Source organism: Saccopteryx bilineata, chromosome 8 (genome assembly GCF_036850765.1).
Source record: "Saccopteryx bilineata isolate mSacBil1 chromosome 8, mSacBil1_pri_phased_curated, whole genome shotgun sequence".
Classification (NCBI taxonomy): domain Eukaryota; kingdom Metazoa; phylum Chordata; class Mammalia; order Chiroptera; family Emballonuridae; genus Saccopteryx; species Saccopteryx bilineata.
The window spans coordinates 43,152,441-43,176,276 of NC_089497.1; positions in this window are offsets into that span (position 1 = coordinate 43,152,441).

Sequence of the window (23,836 nt, forward strand, 5' to 3'; positions counted from 1 at the left end):
GTCTGGGGTAGTGAAGCAATTCTTTCATTGCCAAGCAAAAAGTGTCATTCAAGCTGCAATTCCTGGCTAACTGTCCTCAGTCAATGTTATCCTGGTTCATGCATAGCATTGCTGTTGCAGCACAGAATGCATCCTAGAAAAAAAAAAGATAATACAGGCTTTGAATAGAGCAATTCCATTGTGGCCTCTATCCTGCAGAACTTTTAATGCTACCCTACTTTTACCTGAAATACTTTTAAAAAAATTATTCAACAACTAATTATTGATTTAACACTATATTTATTGCACTGTTTTATGGAAGGTACAAAGAAGTGTGCCTGGGTGAGTAGAAAATGCGCATGTGCTAAGAAGCAAGGGAAAAGTTTAACAGGACTAGGCAGCAGGCTTCAAGAGAAGAGCTTTGAGGTTGATATGATTAAATTCAAATGAACACTTATGACAGAGCTGTGTGTGAGATAGAGGTAAAGGCACAGCATCTGAATGGAACAGAAGACTTTCCAGAGAAGCTGGGAGTTGATTTGGCCTTTATAGTGCATAGGAGTTAGGTCTGAGTGAGGGTATGGTAAGGGAGAACAGTTTCACCTAACAGATCTAGAGTCTCTGACAGATCATTTATTCATTCATTTGTTCAACAAATACATATTGATCATAGATTCTATGCCAGGCTTGTTTTAGGCCTAAGGATATAGTGTATAATCATGGCAGACATATCACTGCTCTGAGAAGAAGAGATAGAGAATAAAACCAACTACAGAGGAAAGTTTCAAGGGGTGGTGAGCATTATTCAGAGAGGTGACAGTGATTGGGCGTTAGTGGTACAGTAGTGGTTTCTTTGCTTCTCTGAAGAGGTGATGGCTGAGTTTTTATCTGAACAACGAAAAGCAGCCAGCCATGTGAAGGTCTGGGGAACCGCATTCCCCATAGAGGAAACAGCTGGCGCGTGTTCCCTGAGACAAGAAAGTGTTTGGCATGTTTGAGAAGGCCAGTCTCATTGGACTGTAGAGGATGATGGTGTTACTGGAATGAGCCAGGTTCGGGGCAGCTCATTGCAATCAAAGAGACAAACTGGGCTGAGTGTGTAAGAGTGTCTTTAATTTAAAAATACTGGTACCTGTATACAAAGCTGCCTTTGTTAGCTGCCTAACACTCTCTTGGTGCTGCCAGGACAGAGTTCAAGGGAAAAAGAAAAAAAGCTAAAGTCCATGCAGTTAATCAAGTAACAGTGTGCTGGAGGTGGGGGTTTAGCTGAAGAAACATCTCCGTGCAAGTTCTTCTGCACAGGCCCAATCAGCGTGGTCCTATCTTGGTAAATCTTCAAGACAGCGGGAGTCAGGTGTCTCCCAGGAACAGCCGGAAACTGTGCCTCTGGGACCATCTGCCTCTGGGAATTATCTGTGAAGAGACTTTCTGTTTTCTTAAGATACAAAGTAAAGATTTAAGATTGGTGAACTGAGTTTCTAATTAATATATGGACCTTAACTTTTCACAGTAAAGCTTGTGGCTAGGCTTTTATAAACAACTATTGTGACTTAAACTCCCCTGAAGGTCAGGTCCTTCCCCAATGTTAGCTTTCCCTGACATTCCTACAAAAGTAAACTTTTAACTATATTTCAAAGTAAAGGCCAGGGAGCCATTAAGATAGAAGAGCAAGCAGATTATATTCCCTAATCCTTAATATTTCCTATTCATTACAACTAAAAAGCTACTATTACTGAAGCCAAATTTCTAACTTTTGGGCTCCCCTTTCAATGGGAGTGGTAGAAGAAGGTGAGTTTGAAGAGGCAATGACAGGTGGTATAGGATTTGTGTTTTATTTTGAGTGGGATGGAAGTTAAGTTATTTCTCTGAAAGTTTAGGAAGAGAAATACTGTTTGATATGCAGATCCCTCTGGCTGCTGTAGGGAATGGATTACAGCAGGAGCAAGAGAAGAAGCAGCAACCAGTGAAGAGGCCATTATGGCAATCCAGAAGCACACTGATGATTCTTTGGACTCCAGTGGTGGTACTGGAGATGGGGGAGAAGTAAACACATGAAGGAAATGGAGTTGCTAAAATAGTGACCAAATGGGCTCAGTTGTTAAAAATGTGCTGATTTCTCTGAAATGCTTATGGAACCTTTATCACAGCATTAAGCTCTCAAAAAGAAAAAAAAAAGACCCTGGCCAGTGGTAGAGGGTTGGCCTGGCATGCAGAAGTCCTGGGTTCGATTCCCGGCCAGGGCGCATAGGAGAAGCGCCCATCTGCTTCTCCACCCCTCCCCCTCTCCTTCCTCTCTGTCTCTCTCTTCCCCTCCTGCAGCCAAGGCTCCATTGGAGCAAAAGATGGCCCAGGCGCTGGGGATGGCTCCTTGGCCTCTGCCCCAGGCGCTAGAGTGGCTCTGGTTGCAACAGAGCGACGCCCTGGATGGGCAGAACATCGCCCCCTGGTGGGCGTGCCGGGAAGATCCCAGTCGGGCGCATGCGGGAGTCTGTCTGACTGCCTCCCCATTTCCAGCTTCAGAAAAATACAAAAAAAAAAAAAAAAAAAGAAAGAAAAAGAAAAAGAAAAAAAAGCATAACAAAGAATGACCAAATGAGAAAACCAATGGCTATTTATTCAGAGCTTGCTATAGCTGAGGAGTTGGCCACTGTCACTTGTGTTTTGGCAGAGGCTCAAAGTTAGGCAGAGACTCGAAAGCAAGCAGCCTTATGGTGGCAAAAAGAGAAGGCTTCAGGTATGCTCCAGGTGGACGCTGTTGGCCTGGGGAGCTGTAGATGAGCCAGCTAGAAGTGAGGCATCATATATGATGGATAGGGATGCTTGTCTGGCTTACTTTGATTGGCTCTGGGTTGGAAGTGGGGACAAAAATTAGGGAGGCTGTCAGTTTTTAATCGATCCCTGGACATTTGGAGCTGATTGTTACATAAATTATTTTTTAGCTTCCTGATTGTCACTACAGACAACAATCTCTGTTCCTGAAAGTCTGACTTATAGCAAGCTGGTTTCTTAGGTTATTTGTAGATACAAGGTTGAATAACAGGGCGGGTTGTTGCATATTGTAGGGCAAAATTCTGTTTTTATCATATATATATGGTCTGTTCTGGCCATTTTATGATTGTGTATTCAGTCTCTCAATGTCTTAATTCACTTGTTTTTATATGCACTTGTTTTTATTTTTAAATTCTGATTGTATATTCAGTCTTTCAATGTTTTGATTCACCTGTTTTTATTTTCAAACCTGCTGTGAAAATAAAATTTTTATATATTTCTTCAAGCTTTCATGAGTTTATATCTCCTCATCTCTCTATTGTTTCCCGTGTCTATCTCTGCCCCAGCCTCAGTTTTTCATTGGAGATTAGACTGTTTTTCAATGGTTCATACAACTCTCACCTCTCTTAGGTGACTATTTTATTTATTTATTTAATAATTTAAAACTATTTCTATTACAATTGAGATACATTACATTGGTTTCAGGTGCTCAACATAGTGATTAGACATTTATATAACTTACTAAGTGATCAGCCCAATAAATCTAGTATCCAACTGACACTAGGTGACTATTTTATGATAAATATTAGTTGAGCTTCCAATCCTAAGACCCATGGTTACCTAATGACATTTTCTATCTACCTATTCCAGTTGTCAAAAGAACATTCTCTAGAATTTAAAATGTGGTTTCCTAAGTGGTGCTGGTAGGCAAACTTTGTTACTGTTCTGAGACAACAGAAACTGAGAGTATGCATTCAGAAACATTTATAGTAATTTGACTAAATAATTCGATATGTGTTGAATTTAATATTGAAAATTTAGGCTTATGTGCCTCCCCCAACCCCATTTCATCAATTCAATATGTGCATTGTAAATTTAAAGAAAAAAGCATGGACTTTTATAACAGACAGTTTGAGAAATACTCTGCTACATTCCTTACAGTGGCCAGTACTTGAATAACTGGTATGAGTTTTCTACCCCTAGGGATAATCAGGAAGCTGAAATAGCAAATGCTTGTGTGTGGGGCCGCAGACCTATTGTTAAGCCTAACTCGGAGGGACCCGAAACATTGAAGACAGGAACAAGTTCCGTTGGTTACATATCAAAGCTTTATTGTCTAGCTTGGCTAAGCAGCGGCTACTCCGACAGAATTCTGAAGGAAAGCGCGTGCCGGTCGTTTGTTCTACTTAGTTTTTATAGTTTTGTAAGTGGGAAGTACAGAAGCAAAAATTGCAATTAGGAGCCCCTTACCACTATTGGTTATAGTCATATGTCCTTTAACATGATAGGACGACGTTCAATTTGCAAGCCATACATCCTTTTGGGGAAAACAAAGTTTACAAGCCAACACAATGGTAGAAAGATGTCTCTTTACATATTAAAAGGTATTCCTATATTATCTAGTGTTCATCTGCTATCTCTCTGTCCTGACTCACATGTGTTAACCACACGCATTTACATAGGAGAGGTAGTTTCTGTGGGGACAAATGCCCCCAAATGGCTCATTGCTATGAGAAAAGGTTTATTTTGGTTTTTCTCTCCCTGCACCTGGCTAGCCATTCACCCTTTTCCCCATAGGCGTGGTGGAATGTCTGGGGATCCATGTTTTCCTCCCCTTTGCATTTACAATACAATGCCAAGGGTCATCCTGGTTATGTCAATCATACAGTACAGAGACTATTCTCACAATTTCTCTGCACATCTTAACCCAAATCAACAAAATGTTTCTCAAGCCTCCCAAAATATTAATATTAATTCTGTAGCTTTTGGTACTTTACAACACCTGCGGGTGAAGTGGCTCAGTGGCTCCTCACCTATGTCTGACCTGACTGCAAAAAAGCTGCTTTTCCAGCCTAAAAGGATCCTTCTGCCTACCCTTAGAGGGTTTTCTGAATCAAGAGGGTCTACACTGGGCTTCTATTCACAATTCTTGCTGTCACAGAGCATCCCTACTGCATTTGAGAGCCTTTTATGGCTTGGAGGGCAGAAGTGGGATGGGAAGGAGGAAGCTGAGAAACACACCCTCCATGTATCTTAACAGGAATTTTTCTCAAACACACCTATCTCCCCTTGTTGGGGCTTATGTGTATCTAAATCTTGGCTTCCTTCTTCCATTAAAGACACTGAGGGATACCATATCAAAGTCTAGAAAAGAAAATCTTAAAACAAGTATGTTAAATTTTACTTATTCAGTTTTTCTGGGTATAAGTGAACCTGCACACATAGTTTGATTGTGTGAACCCATTTCAGTTAGCTTTTTTGTTGAGTTCACTAAGTAGATACAAATTAGTTTGTCTTGTTGCACTATTCCTTTGCCACCATTCTGTCAACATAAAAAACTTCCAAACGTAGAAGAAATTTTTATGTTTATTTGTGCCAAACTGTCAACAATTCCTGGGAAGCAAAGTCTCAGTGGTGTGAGAAAGTGCTCCAAAAAATTGAAATTGATTGGTGATAGATTCGGAAGGTGGGAGAAAGCAAAGTGGAGAAATCTCTGGGATTGGATAAAAAGTAAGAATATTCTTGTTGAAACTTCTTTTACATAGGCAGGAACAAGAGTGTTAACAGTTAATGGTTCACATAACAATAACAATGAAGGCAGTGGTGGGATTCAAGTAATTTAAAAACCAGTTCTCTGCCCTAATGACCATTTTAAGTATAAAAAAATGATATACCAAAAGGTAGTTTATTTCATGCATTTAATACTTAAATAAGAAAAATAAAAGAGGTACAAACACAAAACTAGATTATGTTATAAGAGTTTTAAAATATTAATAAAAATATTAAATAATACCTGACCAAAAAACAATAAAACTGTTATTTAAGATAGTTCTATATTGCTTCTTGATTAGTGTCCTCACTTGCAATTTTTTTCACCCATGGATGAAATGACCATTACTATGAGTGCTTAGACTATGTGTTGTATAGATGAATGTTAAAAAGGAGGAAGGAATGTAAATTTGTGATTTCCACATTGGGCAGTTGCCCAGGCACCCATTTTAGAGAGAACCCTGATTACAAGTGCCATTTTGACAATACATTCACTAAACTCAACAAAAAATTAGGAATCGGTTCTGCCGAATTGGTGTGAACTGGCTGAATCCCACCACTGAATTGTTATAAAGTACTCAATCCACAATTCCGTGGGTTTTTGTAGAGGCACCAAGTCCAAATAAGTTTTTGAAGTGTTTTATTAAAGGAGGAAATTTATTAAATATGCTGGCCACATATATCTTACACGGGGCAGCAGTCCCAAAACGTGTGTCTCATTAGTGTTCTAGGGGCTGGTTATATACCCTTAATTATACATGGGCGGGGAAAAAGCCTGACATCGTGGCATAAGCTTATAACCGTTGTTTTCACCTATACAGGTTTGGGAAAAGGATGAAGGAGGGGGATGGGACACAATTCATTAGCAAGTTTATAACATTTGTCTATAGGGTTCATAAAAAAATGTTTCTTCACATTAAAACTTACAAGGTAACACAATGATAAAAATGTCACTTTACATATTAAAAGACATTCCTATATTTTCTAGTGTTTATTTGCTATTCCTTTGTCCAGAAATACATACATTAACTACATGCTTAATGGAGGGGAGAAGTAGTTTCCATGGGGACAAATGCCTGTAAATGGCTCATTAATATAAGAAAAGATTTAATTTAATCTTTCTCTGCCTGCACCTGGCTAGCTATTCACCTTATTTCCCCACAGGTGTGGTGGAAGGTCAGAGAATCCAAGTCTCCTTCCCTTTTGCATTTACAGCACAATGCCATTGGCCATCTTGATTTTATGCAAATCACACAAGTACAAAGATTATTTACAAAATCTTTCAGCATGCCTTGCTCAAATTAATAAAATGTTCTTAAGCTTCCTAAAATATTAATATTAATTCTGTAACCTTTGATACCTTACAACAGAATGAGGGGATTTGTTGGTTCCTGCTCTGGTGGGGTGTCTGGCTTATTGGAGACAGGAAAAGAAGATTACCCTTACATTTTAAAGGCATGTTTTCATGTACGTTATTGTAGATACAAAAAGACAGCAGACAGGTTTGAGTAAAATAGGCATTGACCTTTGTTTAGAGAAAAATACCTCCCTAGGACATGACTACCTACCCCGAACTGCTTTTAGTTAGAATGTAGCAAGAAATGGCATGCAAATGGAGGATAATAGGTGCCCAGACAATTTAATGGAAGAAAAAGAATTATTAGTAAGTGGTAGAGCACGTGAAGCTAGTAGCATCAAAGCACAAGTTCCTCGAAGTTAGATTTCTTATATCTTATATACCATTTATAGTATCCGTGCAAGGGGCCCATAATTCCTTTGTCTGATGTCCTATGTGCACCCTGTGGCTCAAGGTAGGGTGGGGGAGTTTTGGCAGTGCAGGAAGGAGGAAGGAGTTTCCAGACCCCTGGCCCCATCTACTCACAGATCTTGTTTCTCTTGTAAGTATTGTAAAAATTTCCAGATCAGTTAGAGTTCTCTTGTTAGAGTTAAAGATGTGGATAATGTTTAACTGGCTGAGTCAGTCATTCTTGGAGGCTCTTTCTCCTGCATTCTTCTGGTTTTTCCCCCTTTCAAGAAAGTTTTCATTTTAGGCCCTGGCCAGTTGGCCCAGTGGTAGAGCGTTGGCCCAGCATGTGGAAGTGCCGGGTTTGATTCCCGGTCAGGGTACACAGGAGAAGAGCCCATCTGCTTCTCCACCCTTCCGCCTTTCCTTCCTCTCTGTCTCTCTCTTCCCCTCCCATAGCCAAGGCTCCACTGGAGCAAAGTTGGCCTGGGCGCTGAGGATGGCTCCATGGCCTCCACCTCAGGCACTAGAATGGCTTTGGCTGCAACAAGGCAATGCCCCAGATGGGCAGAGCATCGCCCCCTGGTGGGTATGTCAGGTAGATTCCAGTCAGGTGCATGTGGGAATCTGACAGCCTCCCCACTTCTAACTTCAGAGAAAATTTTTTTAAAAAAAGGAAAATTCTAATTCTAGACCATCCTGTGTGTTTCCTTGAGGTCACTTGCTGCCTTGCTTTCTTCTACAGGAAAGACCGATACAGTCTTGGATCATATTGAAAATACTTTTTTCTTTTCAAATCACTCAGGTAAAACAAAGTCTCCTCTTGCTTTCAAGTCATTTGTCACTAACATTCAGAGCAAAACCTGCTTCCCTAGTCATCTACAGTGAAGGAAGAATAATAATCTTAAAACTTGGGGGAAGCTTGTCTGTGCTCAATTCTTAGGAAATTCCCCCAGGCAGATATCTCCAATCAACTCTAATCTACTCATCAATGATTTTCTTTCAAAAGGAACCACTTGAGGCTGAGCCAGAAGCTTGTCAAGTGCTTTTGGCCTTGTGAAGAGCAGGGGGGTGGGGGGAAGATGAGAAGGGTGGGTAAAGAAAGGGGGAGCTAGGGGAGCTTATGAATCTGCTACTAAATACCAGTGAAACCTTTTCGAGAGAAAGACAATGAATTCTAAGGGGAGAATGTTATTTTATGTAAGTTATTTTGTTTCATTTTTATCTCTTTTGTAGTAACTGGGAAATACTTTTAGAAATTTCTACAAAATGAAGACCAAGTATGTGTAGCCTTAGTCTAGTTAAGAGATGCAAGCTGACATTGTGCTGGCCACCAGGCACGTTCAAGGATGATGATGCACTCTAGCGGAAGTGTGAACATTGAAATAAGGCCATGCTAAATCTCTGCAATCACAGTCAATAAAATGTAACATTATGAAAATACTTCAACCAGTTAACTAAGCAAAGTAACCAAGTTCCATAGCAATCTTTACTACTGGTGTAGTAACAGAGACTGGCAGAGAGAGACGATTAAGATGTGGTTTTTAAAAGTTTTAGCCTGTGGTTAAAAATGTAGTTTTAGTGTGAAATTAATGCAAAGTGGGGAGGAATAGTTAGTATATGGCAGTGTTAGTACCGTTAGGATTCAAAATGATTAAATAGGAAGCGCTTATACTTATAATACTGTAAAAGAGTTTAAAATTATAGGATACCTTCACTGCATATAAAATATCAATTTTTCTAAGTAGAGGATAGGGAAATCTGACTTGAAAATACTTACTGGACTAAGCCTTGTGGGGAAATGGTCGATTGGATCCTATGTTTAAAAAGATTTAGCAGTCTGATTAAAATAAGGAAGAGTTCACAAAACTTCAAAACTGTGCAACCTTAGACTGTATAAACGACACTGTACAAAACCAGGAAGGGAATATTTGTGCTCCAGACTATCCAGGTCTTTGGAATGTTATTGTGGAAGAAGAGGTCATTTTGAGCAGGATGGCTATATTGGTGGAGAGACTGGTATCCAAGATGGAGGACTAACGCAGTGTCTCTTATGCAAACTGTACTTCATAATTACCCCTAAAGTTCTCCTGGAATTGGAGTATACTTGACAAACTTCACATATAGGCATACCTTAAAGATACTGTGGGTTTATTTCCAGACTACCTCAATACACAAGTATCATAAAAAAGTGAGCTGTAAGCCCTAGGTCAGGTGGTTAAAGCATTGTTCTGACATGCAAAGTGTGGACGAAAATAATAATAATAATAATAAGAGACAGAGCCATGAACTAAATCTGACAAGCTCAGATGAGCCCTGCATGGTGGTCTTACAAACTCAGAGACCTAAAGTAAACATGCGGAATAGTCTAAATTAAATTTTTCTTTGTATTTTTAAAATTATTTAGAAAATTAAATTTAACAGGGTGACATTGATCCACAAGAATACAGAAGTCTCAGGTAAACATTTCTATAGCATTTGAACTGTTGATTATGTTGTATACCTATTGCCCAAAGTCAAATCTTTTTCTGTCAGTGTATATTTGTCCCTTTTTACTCCCTTCCCCCACTTTGTACCACACATCCCCCTCCCCCTGGTTATCACTTCACTTTTATCTATGTCCGTGTTCCTCAGTTTTATGTCCAACCTATGTGTGAAATCATAGTTCTTAGCTTTTACTGATTTACTTATTTCACTCAATAAAAGGTTATTAAGGTCCATCCATCTTGTCATAGATGGCACTGTGTCATCATTTCTTATGGCTGAGTAGTATTTCATTGTATATATGTACCACATCTTCTTTATCCAATATTTTATCGAAGGACACTTTGGTTGTTTCCATGTCTTGGCCACTGTGATTAATGCTGTGATAAACATGGGGGTGCATGTGTCTTTATGTACCAATGTTTTTGAGTTTTTGGAGTATATACCTAGTAGAGAGATTGCTGGGTCATATGGTAGTTCTATTCTTATTTTTTGAGGAACCACCATACTTTCTTCCATAAGGGTTATACTAATTTGCATTCCCACCAGCAGTGAATGAGGGTTTCTTTTTCTCCACAGCCTCTCCAACACTTATTAATAATAGCCAATCTAACAGGTATTAGTTGATATCTCATTGTCGTTTTGATTTATATTTCTTTAATAGGTAGTGTCTTATTAATAATAGCCAATTTAACAGGTGTGAGTTGATATCTCATTATAGTTTTGATTTGCATTTCTTGAATAGCTAGTGAAGATGAGCATCTTTTCATATATCTGTTGACCTTTTGTATGTCCTCTTGGGAGAAGTGTCTGTTCAGGTCTTCTTTCCGTTTTTTAAATTATTTTATTTTATTTATTTTTTACAGAGACAGAGAGTGAGTCAGAGAGAGGGATAGACAGGGACAGACAGACAGAAACAGAGAGAGATGAGAAGCATCAATCATTAGTTTTTCATTGCGCGTTGCAACACCTTAGTTGTTCATTGATTGCTTTCTCATATGTGCCTTGACCATGGGCCTTCAGCAGACTGAGGAACCCCTTGTTGGACCCAGCGACTTTGGGTTCAAGCTGGTAGGCTTTTGCTCAAACCAGATGAGCCCGTGCTCAAGCTGGCGACTTCGGGGTCTCGAACCTGGGTCCTCTGCATCCCAGTCCGATGCTCTATCCACTGCGCCACCGCCTGGTCAGGCTTCTTTCCGTTTTTTAATTGGATTATTTGCTTGTTTGTTGCTGAGCTTTGTGAGTTCTTTATATATTTTGGATATTTACCCCTTATCAAAGCTGTTGTTTGCAAATATCATCTCCCATTTAGTTGGCTGCCTATTTGTTTTGTTATCAATTTCTTTTGCTGTGCAGAAGCCTTTTAGTTTGAAATAGTCCCACTCATGTATTTTTGCCTTTACTTTCTTTGCCTTTGGGGTCAAATTCATAATTTTTTCTTTATGGCCTAGGTCCATGAGTTTAGTATGTATGTTTTCTTCTATGTAATTTATTGTTTCAGATCTTATATTTAGGTCTTTGGTTCATTTTGAATCAACTTCTGTGCAGGGGAACAAACTGTAGTCAAATTTTATTCTTTTGGCTCTATAGTATAACTTGAAGTCAGGTAGTGTGATAACTCTGGCTTCATTCTTTTTGGCTATTTAGGGTTTTTTATAGTTTCATACAAACCTGGTAAATTTTTGTTCTATTTCTTTAAAAATTGATATTGGGATTTTGATGAGAATTGCATTCAATTTGTATATTGCTTTGAGTAATGTCATTTCAACTATGTTGATTCTTCCAATCCATGAACATGGAATATTTTTCCATTTCATTGTGTCTTTTTCAATTTCTTTCATAATGTTTTGTAGTATTCAGTATATAGGTCCTTCACATCCTTTGTTAAGTTTATTTCTAGGTCTTTTAAATCTTTTTTCGTTGCAGTTGTAAAAGGAATTGTTTTTTTGAGTTCATTTTCTAAACCTTCATCAGGCATATAGGAAAGCAACCAGGGATCTACAAACTATGGCCCGCGGGCCGCATGCAGCCCCCTGAGGCCATTTATCTGGTCCCTGCTGCACTTCCAGAAGGGGCACCTCTTTCATTGGTGGTCAGTGAGAGTACTGTGTGTGGTGGCCCTCCAACAGTCTGAGGGACAGTGAACTGGCCCCCTGTGTAAAAAGTTTGGGGACCCCTGCCGGAATACACTTTTGTATATTGATTTTGTATCCTGTGACTTTACTATATTGATTTATTGTTTCTAATAGTTTTTCACTGAAGTTTTTGGAGTTTTCTATACATAGGGTCATGTCATCTGCACAAAGTAAATACCTTACTTCTTCTTTTCTGATATGGATGTCTTTTATTTCTTTCTCTTGCCTGATTGCTCTGGCTATAACATCTAGAACTATGTTGAATAATCATGGAGAGAGTGGACAGCCTTGTCTTTTTCTTGATTTCAGAGGAAAAGCCTTAATTTTTCCACCATTTAGTATGAAATTAGCTGATGGTTTGTCATATATGGCCATTATGTTGAGATACTTTCCTTCTGTACCCATTTTATTGAGTTTTTTAAACATAAAGGGATGCTGTATCTTATTGATTGCTTTTTCTGTACCTATTAATAAGATCATATGATTTTTATTCTTTGTTTTATTGATGTGGTGTATTATGTTGATCAATTTTTTATGTTGAACTATCCTTGTGCCCCGGAAATGAATTTCACTTGATTGTAATTTATTATTATTTTTTAATGTTGTATTGTATTTGATTTGCTAGGGTTCTTGTTTTTATTATTATTATTATTATTATTATTATTATTCAGTGAGAGGAAGGGAGGCAGAGAGACAGATAACTGCATGTGCCATGACCAGGATTCACCTGGCAAGCCTACTAGAAGGCAGTGGTCTACCCATCTGGGGCATTGCTTTGTTGCTCAGCAACCTAGCTCTTAGTACCTGAGGCAGAGACCATGTAGCCATCCTCAGTGCCTGGGTCAATGGCCAACTTGCTCCAATTGATCCATGGCTGCTAGCGGGAACAGGAAGAGAGAGAGAGAAAAGGAAAAGGGTAAGGGGTAGAGAAGCAGATGGGTGCTTCTCCTGTGTTCCCTGACCGGGAATTGAACCCAGGACATTCACACGCAGGGCTGATGCTCTACCACTGAGCCAACCGGCCAGAGCCAATTTGCTAGTAATATGTTTAGGATTTTTGCACCTGTATTCATTAGAAATATTGGTCTTTAGTTTTCTTTATTTGTGTTGTTCTTGCCAGGTTTTGGTGTCAGGGTTATGTTGGCCTCATGAAATATGTTAGGGAGTATTGCTTCTTTTTCTATTTTTTGGAAACCTTTGAGAAGGATAGGTTCCAAATCTTTTTAGAATGTTTGGTAGCATTCACTAGTGTAGGCATCTGATCCTGGACTTTTGTTTTTTTGGGAGGTTTTGATAGTTGTTTCTATTTTCTCCCTGCTTATATGTCTATTTAGGTTTTACACTTCTTTGTGACTCAATCTGGTAAGATTGTATAGCTCTAGGAATTTATCTATTTTCTCTAGGACAGGGGTAGTCAACCTTTTTATACCTACTGCCCACTTTTGTATCTCTGTTAGTAGTAAAATTTTCTAACCGCCCACCGGTTCTACAGTAATGGTGATTTATAAAGTAGGGGAGTAATTTTATAAAATTTATAAAGCAGAGTTACAGCAAGTTAAAGCATATAATAATAATTACTTACTAAGTCCTTTATGTCATATTTTTGGCAAAATAAATCTTTATAAAACAACTTACTATAGTTAAATCTATCTTTTTATTTATACTTTGAATGCTCCACTACCGCCCACCACGAAAGCTGGAACACCCACTAGTGGGCGGTAGGGACCAGGTTGACTACTACTGCTCTAGGATGTTGAATTTGGGGGCATATAATCTTTCATAGTATTCTATTATGATCCTTTCTATAATGCCTGTGGTAATTTCTCCTCTTTTATTTCAGATTTTGTTAATATGAGTCTTTTTCTTTTTCCCTTAGTGAGTCTAGCCAGTAGTTTGTCAATTTTATTGATCTTTTCAAAGAAATAGCTCTTTATTTTATTAATTTTATCTATAGTTTTTTGTTCTCTATTTACTTTGATTCTGCTCTAATTTTTACTATTTCTCTTCTTCTGCTGACTTTGAGTTGCCTTTATTCTTCCTTTTTCTAGTTACTTAAGATGTGATGTTAGGTTGTTTACTTGGGATCTCTCTTGTTTCTTGATATAAGCCTGTAATGATATAAACTTCCTTATTATTACTGCTTCTGCTACATCCCAGAAATTTTGACATGTTGTGTTGTCATTTTCATTTGTTATATTTATTTTTTGATCTCTGCTTCCATTCCTTCTTTGACCCAGTCATTTTTTATAAGCGTGTTTACTAATTTCCACATATTTGTGGATTTCTTTACTTTTTTTTTTTTTTTTTTTGTAGTTGAATTCTAATAGCAAAACCTTATGATTAAAAAAAACCCGTCTGGCCTGTGGTGGTGCAGTGGATAAAGCGTCGACCTGGAAATGCTGAGGTTGCCGGTTCGAAACCCTGGGCTTGCCTGGTCAGGGCACATATGGGAGTTGATGCTTCTAGCTCCTCCCCCATCTCTCTCCTCTCTCTCTCTCTCTCCTCTCTAAAATGAATAAATAAAATAAAAATTAAAAAAAAAGATTTGTTTAAAAAAAAACAAAACTAAAACCTTATGATTAGAAAATATGCTTTGTATGATTTCAATCTTCCTAAATTTGTTGATGTTAATTTTGTGACCCAGAATATGCTATATTTTTGAGAATGTTCCATACACATTGGAGAAGAATGTATTATCTGCTGTTTTGGAACAAAATGTCCTGTAAATATTTATTATGTCCATTTGATTCAGTGTGTCATTTAAAGCTGATATATTTTATTGATTTTCTGTTTGGATGAACTATCTAAAGCCATAAATGGTGTGTTGAAATCTCCAAGTATGGTTGTGTTTTTGTCTGCTTCTATTTTTAGATCAGTTAGTAGATGTCTTTTATATTTTGGTGCTCCCTGGTTTGGTGCATGTATATTAAAAAGTGTTATGTCTCCTTGATACAATGTACCCTTTATCGTTTTGAAATGTATACCTTTGTCTCTAGTTACATTTGTTGTCTTGGAATCAGTATTGTCAGATATGAGTATGACTAGACCTGCTTTTACTTGGATATTATTTGTTTGGGGAATCATTCTCTAACCTTTCACTTTGAATCTACTTTTGTCCTTGCAGCTTAGATGTGTCTCTCTTGAAGGCAGCATATGGTTGGGTTTTGCTTTTTGATCCAATCTGCTACTCTCTTCCTCTTTATTGGTAACTTCAGTCTATTTGTATTTAGGGTAGTTATTGATGCTTGAAGATTACCTATAGTCATCTTATTTTTTGTTTTCTATTAGCTCTATGTCTTGTTTGTTTCTTCTCTTTTATGTTTATGGCAGTTATTTTTCTTTGGTGGTATTCTATACTTCTTTCCCCTGTTTCTTCTTTTTTTCAGGTTATGTATTTCAGTAGTGGCTGTTTTGTGGGTGGTTACCAGGTTATTAAGAGAAAAATATTTATGTGTACAAGAGTTTTTTGTCTTATGAATGCTTTTGTATGTCATTCATCTTTGCTACTGCAGATCTCTATCCTCTCTCCTTTTATGTTATTGTTGTCACAGATTATCCTTGTTTTTGTATGACCTTGTTGAAGCTTTTACTTGTAGATTTACTTTGTTCTTTTTGTCTGGTCAAATAATCCCCTTAAGTATTTCCTGCAGTGGGGGTTTTCTGGTGACAAGTTCCCTCAGCTTCTGTATTTCTGCCAAAGTTTTAATTTTTTTATATTTGAAGTATAACTTTGATGAATATAGTATTCTTGGCTGGTAATTCTTACCTTTCAGTGCTTTGAATCTTTGGGTCAACTCTTTTTTGGCTTTAGAATTTCTGCTGAGAAGTCTGATCATAATCAAATGGGTTTTTCTTTATATGTTATGCTCTTCTTTTCTCTAGCTGCTTTGAGAATTTTTTCTTTATCATTGATTTTGGACAATTTCATTATGATGTGCCTTAGAGTAGGTCTGTTTGTGTTGAGGTAACTTGGCATTCTGTTTTCTTCTTGGATTTGAGGCTCTAACTTTTTTTATGGGCTTGAGAAATTCTCCTCAATTATTTGTTTGTATAAGCTCGCCATTCTCTTCTCCCTCTCTTCTTCTGATATATCCATTGTTCTTATATTGCTCTTTCTGATAGAGTCAGACCATTTTTGTACATACAGCTCTCTCAGTGTTTTTAGTTTGTGAGTCTCTCTCCAGTTCTGTCTGTAGCATCTTTAGTTGCCTGTCTTTGATGTCACTGATTCTTTCCTCTATCTGGCTTGTTCTATTAGCTAAACTTGCTACTCAATCTTTTTTTTTTTTTTTTTCTGAAGTGAGAAGTGGGGAGGCAGAGAGACAAACTCCTGGATGTGCCCGACTGGGATCCACCTGGCATGCCCACCAGGAAGCAATGTTCTGCCCAACTGGGGCATTGCTCCATTGTAACCAGAGCCATTCTAGCACCTGAGGCAGAGGCCATTCTAGCACCTGAGTCATCCTCAGTGCCCAGGCCAACTTTGCTCCAGTGGAGTCTTGGCTGTGGGATGGGAAGAGAGAGACAGAGAGAAAGGAGAGGGGGAAGGGTGGAGAATCAGATGAGTGCCTCTCCTGGGTGCCCTGGCCAGGAATCAAACCCAGGACATCCACATACCAGGCCAATGCTCTACCACTGAGCCAACTGGCCAGGGCCTTGCTACCTCAATTTTTTATTCATGTATTGAGTTCTTTATCTCAGTTTTTAAAGTTTCAATCTTCTCGGTGATATATTTGTTTTGTTTATTAATTTGTGTTTTAAACTCATTAAGTTGCCTCTTAGTGTTTTCTCACCTCTTGTTGAGTATTTTTGGAAGTTCAATTTTGAATTCTCTATCATTATACTCTGGGGCTTCTATGTAATTCAGGTTTTTTTTCTGGAAAATTTTCATTTTCTTTGTAAACTACGCCTCTGTCTTATCTATCCATGGTATTTGATTTCTTCTTTCTTGATGGCATTTGAGAGTGTTATTGTTAAGAACCCTAATAAAAAAAACTAAAAAAAATTAAAAATAAAAATACAATAAAGTATAGAAGTATTAGAAATTATGACAAGTAATAAAAAACCCACAGAAAACAAAGATAAAAACTCAAAAACAATACAACCACAAAAAGGAATAAAAATATAAAAATTAAAGAAAATAAAATTTAAAAGTGAAAAAGAAGAAAAAGGAATAAGAAAAAAACAAAAAAAATGAAAGAGAAAAATGAAAAATAAATTTTGTTTTCGAGAGGTTTCTTCCAGTAGGTGTCGCTGTATTACAAGGTTTTTTGTTTTTTATTTAGTGAGAGGAGGGGAGGCAGAGATGGACTCTTCCATGCACCCTGACTATGATTCACCTGGCTAGCTCACTAGGGGGCGATACTCTGCCCATCTGGAACCCTTGCTCTGTAGCAACCAGACCCATGTTTTTAGTGCCTGAGGTGGAGACCATGGAGCCATCCTAAGCGCCTGGGGCCAACTCACTCCAATCAAGCGATGAATGCAGGAGGAGAGGAGAAGAGAGAGAGAGAGAAATGAGAGGTGTTAATCCAAATTCGGAGGGACATGAAATATGGAAGACAGGAACAAGGTCCATCGTTTACACATCAAAGCTTTATTGTCTAGCTTGGCCAAGCGGCAGGAACTCCGACAGAAATCTGATGGAGAGCGCACTGGCCCTTTGCTCTACTTAGTTTTTATAGTTTTGTAAGTGGGAAGTACAGAAGCAAAAATTGCAATTATAGTCATATGTCCTTTAACATGATAGGACCACGTTCAATTTGCAAACCATACATCATTTTGGAGAAAACAAAATTTACAAGTCAACACAATGGTAGAAAGATGTCTCTTTACATATTAAAGGCTTTCCCATATTATCTAGTGTTCATCTGCTATCTCTCTGTCCTGACTCACACATGTTAACCATACGTATTTACATAGGAGAGGTAGTTTCGGTGGGGACAAATGCCCCCAAATGGCTCATTGCTATAAGAAAAGGTTTATTTTGGCTTTTCTCTTCCTGCACCTGGCTAGCCATTCACCCCTTTCCCCACAGATGTGGTGGAATGTCTGGGAATCCATGTTTTCCTCCCCTTGCATTTACAATACAATGCCAAGGGCCATCCTGGTTATGTCAATCACACAGTACAGAGACTATTCTCACAATTTCTCTGCACACCTTAACCCAAATTAATAAAATGTTCTCCAAGCCTCCTATAATATTAATATTAATTCTGTAGCCTTTGGTACTTTACAACACCTGCGGGTGAAATGGCTCAATGGCTCCTCAAGAGGGAGGGATGGAGAATTTGATGGGCACTTCTCCTGTGTACCCTGACCAGAAACTGAACCTAGATATCCACACACCGGACTGCCACTCTACCTACCACTGAGCCTACCGGTCAGGGTTGTATGGGTTTTACCCTTGTGGGATTCTGGCGTTTTGTCTGCTGAGATGTTGCTGTTTCAGTGAGGTAGGCAGGGCTGCAGTTGTTTTGGTGGGTAGGGTGTGTTGTGAGGGCTTTCTGGCTTCAGCTTTCTGGCTTTACATCGCTAGCAATGGCAATCTCAGGCTTCCGGGTGTTTCTCCCCTCATTTCAAGAGACTAGGGGACCAGATGTGGAGCACCTTTGTTCTTCAAGGGAAAGAGTAGCTCTGGAGAGCTACCTGTGAGGTTTATCTCTGCCGCTCTCCATACTGCCAGGTGAGGGAGGCAGGATCTGGGGGGCTGGGGGGCCACAGTTTAGCTTCTGTGTCTCTGCTGAGGGTGCGCTGTAGGCAGGCTACAGGATCATGACCTCATACTCTGGCCGCTTTGGTTTATCTCCCCTTCTGCCCTTCTAGCTCACCAATTCTCCTGGCAGAAGGAGACCTAGTCACTCTGGGTTTTCCTCTTCATACCCCTCAGACAAAATTCAAACAGCCTGTGTTTCCCTCCACTTCTTAGTTGGGTAGAGAATAAAAAGCCCAGTCACTCTGGGTTTGTATCCTCTCCAGACCCCACCATGAATGCAGTTTATCATCTGTCCCCCTTTCCAACTTGTCCCACCTTTTTCCATTTGGTGTGTTGATCTTTCAGGTGTGCCTGTGAGCCCTGCTGTGATTTCTTCACTATGTTATAGTTATTCAATTTGTTGAAATTTCAAAGGGAGAGGTCAGGAGTATCTCTCAAGGCACCATTACTCTGACATCATCTAAATCTTTCTAACTAAATGCAATTTATGGTGGGCAGTCATGTCTTAGGGAGGTATTTTCTCTCTAAACAAAGGTTAAGGCTTGTCCTTTGTCATTTGCATCTGTGATAACTTACCTGATAACATGCCTTTGAAATGTATAGGTTGCCTGACCTGTGGTGGTTCAGTGAATAAAGTTTTGACTTGGAATGCTGAGATCACCTGTTCAAAACCCTGGGCTTGTCTGGTCAAGATACATATGAGAGGTGATGCTTTCTGTTCCTCTCCCTCTTTTTCTCTCTTCTCTAAAATGAATAAATAAAATTATAAAAAAGAGAGAGAGAGAGAAATGTCATCTTTTCTTTTTTTTCTCTGTTAGGCCAGACATTCCACCAGAGCAGGAACCAATAACCCCCCTCATTGTTATTGTTATGTGAACCATTAACTGTGAATTGTCTTGTTCCTAACTATGTAAAAGTTTCAACAACATGCAGGTTTTCACTTTTTTTCCAGTCCCAGAGATCTCCCCACTTTGCTTTCTCCCGCCTCCCTAATCTATCACCAATCAATTTCATGTAACCCCCTACATCTTTTCCTTTGATTCTGATGTATAAAGTAAGTGGTGAAACCACCACAATTTTCTGGAGCCCTTTCTCAATCTATTGAGACTTTGCTTCCCAGCAATTGATAGTTTGGCTCAAAAACTCATAAAAATTTCTTACAGGTTTGGAAGTTGTTTTATATTAACACAAAGGTTGTAGGTTCAATCCCTGGTCAGTGCACATACAAGAACAGATAGATGTTTCTGTCTGTCTGTCTGTCTGTCTCTCTCTCTCTCAAATCAAAAAATAACATTTTAAAAAAGCAAGTTGTAATTTGGGCCCTGGCTGGTTAGCTCAGTTAGAGAATCATCTCAGTATGCCAAGGTTGCAGGTTTTATCCCAGTCACTTTGCATGATTGACATGCAAGAATCAACCAATAAATGCATAAATAAGTATAACAAAAAAAAATCCATGTTTCTTTCTCTCCCTTTCTCTCTCTCTAAAATCAAGAAATATAAAAAATTTTAAATGATGAAATTCATAAGTTTTTTTTAATTTAGTGAGAGGAGGGGAGGCAGAGAGACAGACTCCCACATGTGCCCCAATTGGAATCTACCTGGCAAGCCCCCTAGGGGGCTATGCTCTCCCCATCTGGGGCGTTGCTCTGTTGGTCAGCAACCGAGCTCTTCTTAGCACCTGAGGTGGAGACCATGAAGCCATCCTCAGTGCCCAGGGCCAACTTGCTCCAATGGAGACATGGCTGCAGTAGAGGAAGAGATAAGAGAGAGGGGGGGGAAGACAAGTGAAAGGGGGAGGGGTGGAGAAACAGATGGGTGCTTCTCTTGTGTACCCAGACTGGTAATCAAGCCTGGGACATCAATGCTCTACCACTGAGACAACTGGCCAAGGTTGGAATTCATAAGTTTTAACATAAGTTTGACACCCTTGAAAACATCACTGTGATGATAGAGTGATCACCCCCCAAAGTTATCTTATGTCCTTTTGTGATCTCTCCTAACTATTGTTTTCTGCACTGAGCCCATCTCCAGGCAACCACTGCTCTGCTTTTTATCACTATAAATTAGCTTGCATTGTTAAGAATTTATTTATTTATTTTTAAATAGAATTATATAGTATGTACACTTTTTTGTCTTTAACTTGGCATCATTTTGTATTGTGTGTGTATGTGTGTGGTGTGTGTGTGTGTATCAACAATTTATTTCTTTTTAATGCTTAGTAGTATTTCATTCTTTATCCATTTCCAGTTTTTGGTTATTACAAATAAAACATCTATGATCATACACTTACAAATCTTTGTGTGGTGGCTACAGTGGTTGTTTATAAAAGCCTCACCACAAGATTTACTGTGAAAATTTAAAGCCTGTAAATTAATCAGAAAGTAGTTTACCAATTTTAAGTCTTTACTTTGTATCCTAAGAAAACAGGGAGGTTTTTCACAGATAATTTCTAGAGGCAGGTGGTCCCAGAGGTGCCAGGTCCTGGCTGTTCCTGGAAGACACCTGACCCTGGCTGTCTTGAAGATTTACCAAGGACACCAGATAGGACCGTGCTAATTGGGCCTGTGTTACATCAAAAGAACTTGCAGGGAGATGTTTCTGCAGCTCAAACCCCACCTCTTGCATATTGTTATATGACTAACTGAATGAAGTTTTCCATTTTTTTTGCTTTTGCTCCTGAACCCTATAAAAACCACCAGCACCAGGAGAGTGTTAAGGTAGTTCTTTTGGACAGGACTCACCTGCCTTCTCAAGTTGCTGCACTTTGACGACACACCTCATACCTACTTGGTCCTTGTCTCTCTATATTGGCATTAAGGGTGGCAGGTAACACCCAATCTGGCTTTGTTTTCCAGTTACAGTATCTTTTGAAGAGCAAAGTTTTTAAATTTTAACGAAGTTCAATTTATCAAGTTTATCAATGTTTCTTTTTAATAGATTGTGCTTTGGTGTCTTCTATATAAGAAACTTTTGTCTAACTCAAGGTCACAAAAATTGTCTTCTGTTTTTTCTTCTAGAAATTTCATAGTATTAAGTTTTACATTTAAATCTATGATACATTTTGACTTAATTTTTGTTTATGGTACAAAGACATGGGTTGAAATTTATATTTTTACATAAGGTTATTCAGTTTTTCTACTCCAGTTTGTTAAAAAGTTTATTTTTTTCCATTGAATTGCTTTTGCACCATTGTCAAAAGTGAATATCTATATATGTAAAGTATATTTTTGGACTTTCATTCCATTGATTTATTTGTTTGTTTTGACACCAATACTATATAGTCTTGATTACTGTGCCATATAATCCTTGACATCAGGTGGTAGCGGACCTCTCTGACTTTAATCTTATTTTTCAAAGTTGTTTGGTTATTCTAGGTACTTCGTATTTACATGTGAATTTTATAATTAAGTCGTTATTTTCTATCCAAAAAGTCTGCAGGGATTTTGGTTGGGATTGCATTCATACTATAGATCAATGATTTTCTACTGGAGTGCCACAAGAACTTTGAAAACATTCAATACCTAAGTATTTAATTAGGCACACAGGCCTCTTTTCCCTTAGGTAGTCAAATTAAAAAAATGACAACAGCTAACAAACAATAGCCATCCAGTGTGAATGATTCAAAACTATACTCATGTTTTTCATCAGATTAGCAAAAAAAATTTTTTTAATATGCCATTGAATTTTAGTTATTAGTTTATGTGTGCCATGAGATAAAAAAGATTTGAAAATTGTTGCTGCAGATCAAGATAGGGTCTTATTTATTTATTTATTTATTTATTTATTTATATTTAATTGTGTTTACATAGATTCTAGTGTTGCCCCAAATGCATTCTCCCCCCCTTATTCCCCTCAACATCTCCCTTGTCCCCCACCCAACAGTGCCCTCCTCCCTTCCCTTCAGGTTTATCCCATCCTATCATCCCCTTTCCCTCTGTCCTCTTTTCCTCTGGTCCCTTTGATCCCTCCTTTGTCTCAATTCTGTTCCTCACTTCACATTGTTTCTTTGATTCTTCAAATGAGTGAGGTCATATGATATTTTTCTATCTCTGCCTGGCTTATTTCACTTAACATAATAGTTTCCAGGTCCATCCATGTTGTTGCAAAAGGTAATATTTCCTTGTATGTACCACCGCTTTTTAATCTACTTGTCCACTAAAGGACACTTGGGCTGTTTCCAGATCTTCGCTATTGTGAACAATGCTGCCATAAACATGGGGGTGCATTTCTTTTTTTCAGTCGGTGATATGGTGTTCTTGGGATATATTCCTAAAAGTGGAAGGACTGGGTCAAAAGGCAGATCCATTTTTAATTTTTTGAGGAATCTCCATATTGTTTTCCACAGTGGCTGCACCAGTCTGCATTCCCACCAGCAGTGTAGGAGGGTTCCCCTTTCTCCACATGCTCACCAGCACCTATCTTGTGTTGTTTTGTTAATGAGCACCATTCTGACTAGTGTGAGATGGTATCTCATTGTGGTTTTAATTTGCATTTCTCTAATGATTGGTGATGTTGAACATTTTTTTATCTGTCTATTGGCCATCTGTATGTCCTCTTTGGAGAAGTGTCTATTCATTTCTCTTGCCCATTTTTTGATTGGATTGTCTTCCTGATGTTGAGTTTTACAAGTTCTTTATAAATATTGGTTATTAACCCCTTACCAGATGTATTGTCAAATATGTTCTCTCATTGTGTGGTTTGTCCTTTTATTCTGTTCATATTGTCTTTAGTTGTACAAAAGCTTTTTAGTTTTATATAGTCCTATTTGTTTATCCTGTCTTTTATTTCACTTGTCCTTGGGGATAAATCAGCAAATATATTGCTGCAAGAGATGTCAGAGAGCTTACTGCCTATGTTTTCTTCTAAGATGCTTATGGTTTCACGACTTACATTTAAGTCTTTTATTCAGTTTGAGTTTATTTTTGTTCAATTTTCTCAACACCATTTATTAAAGAGGCTGTCTTTACTTCATTGTGTGCCCTTACCTTCTTTGTCAAATATCAGTTGTCCATAAAGCTGTAGGTTTATTTCTGGGTTCTCTGTTCTGTTCCATTGATCTACATGCCTGTTCTTATGCCAATACCAGGCTGTTTTGAGTACAATGGCCTTGTAGTATAAATTGATATCAGGAAGTGTGATACCTCCCACTTTACTCTTCTTTTTCAAGATTGCTGAGCTTATTCGTGTTCTTTTTGGTTTTATATAAATTTTTGGAATATATGTTCTATATCTTTGAAGTAT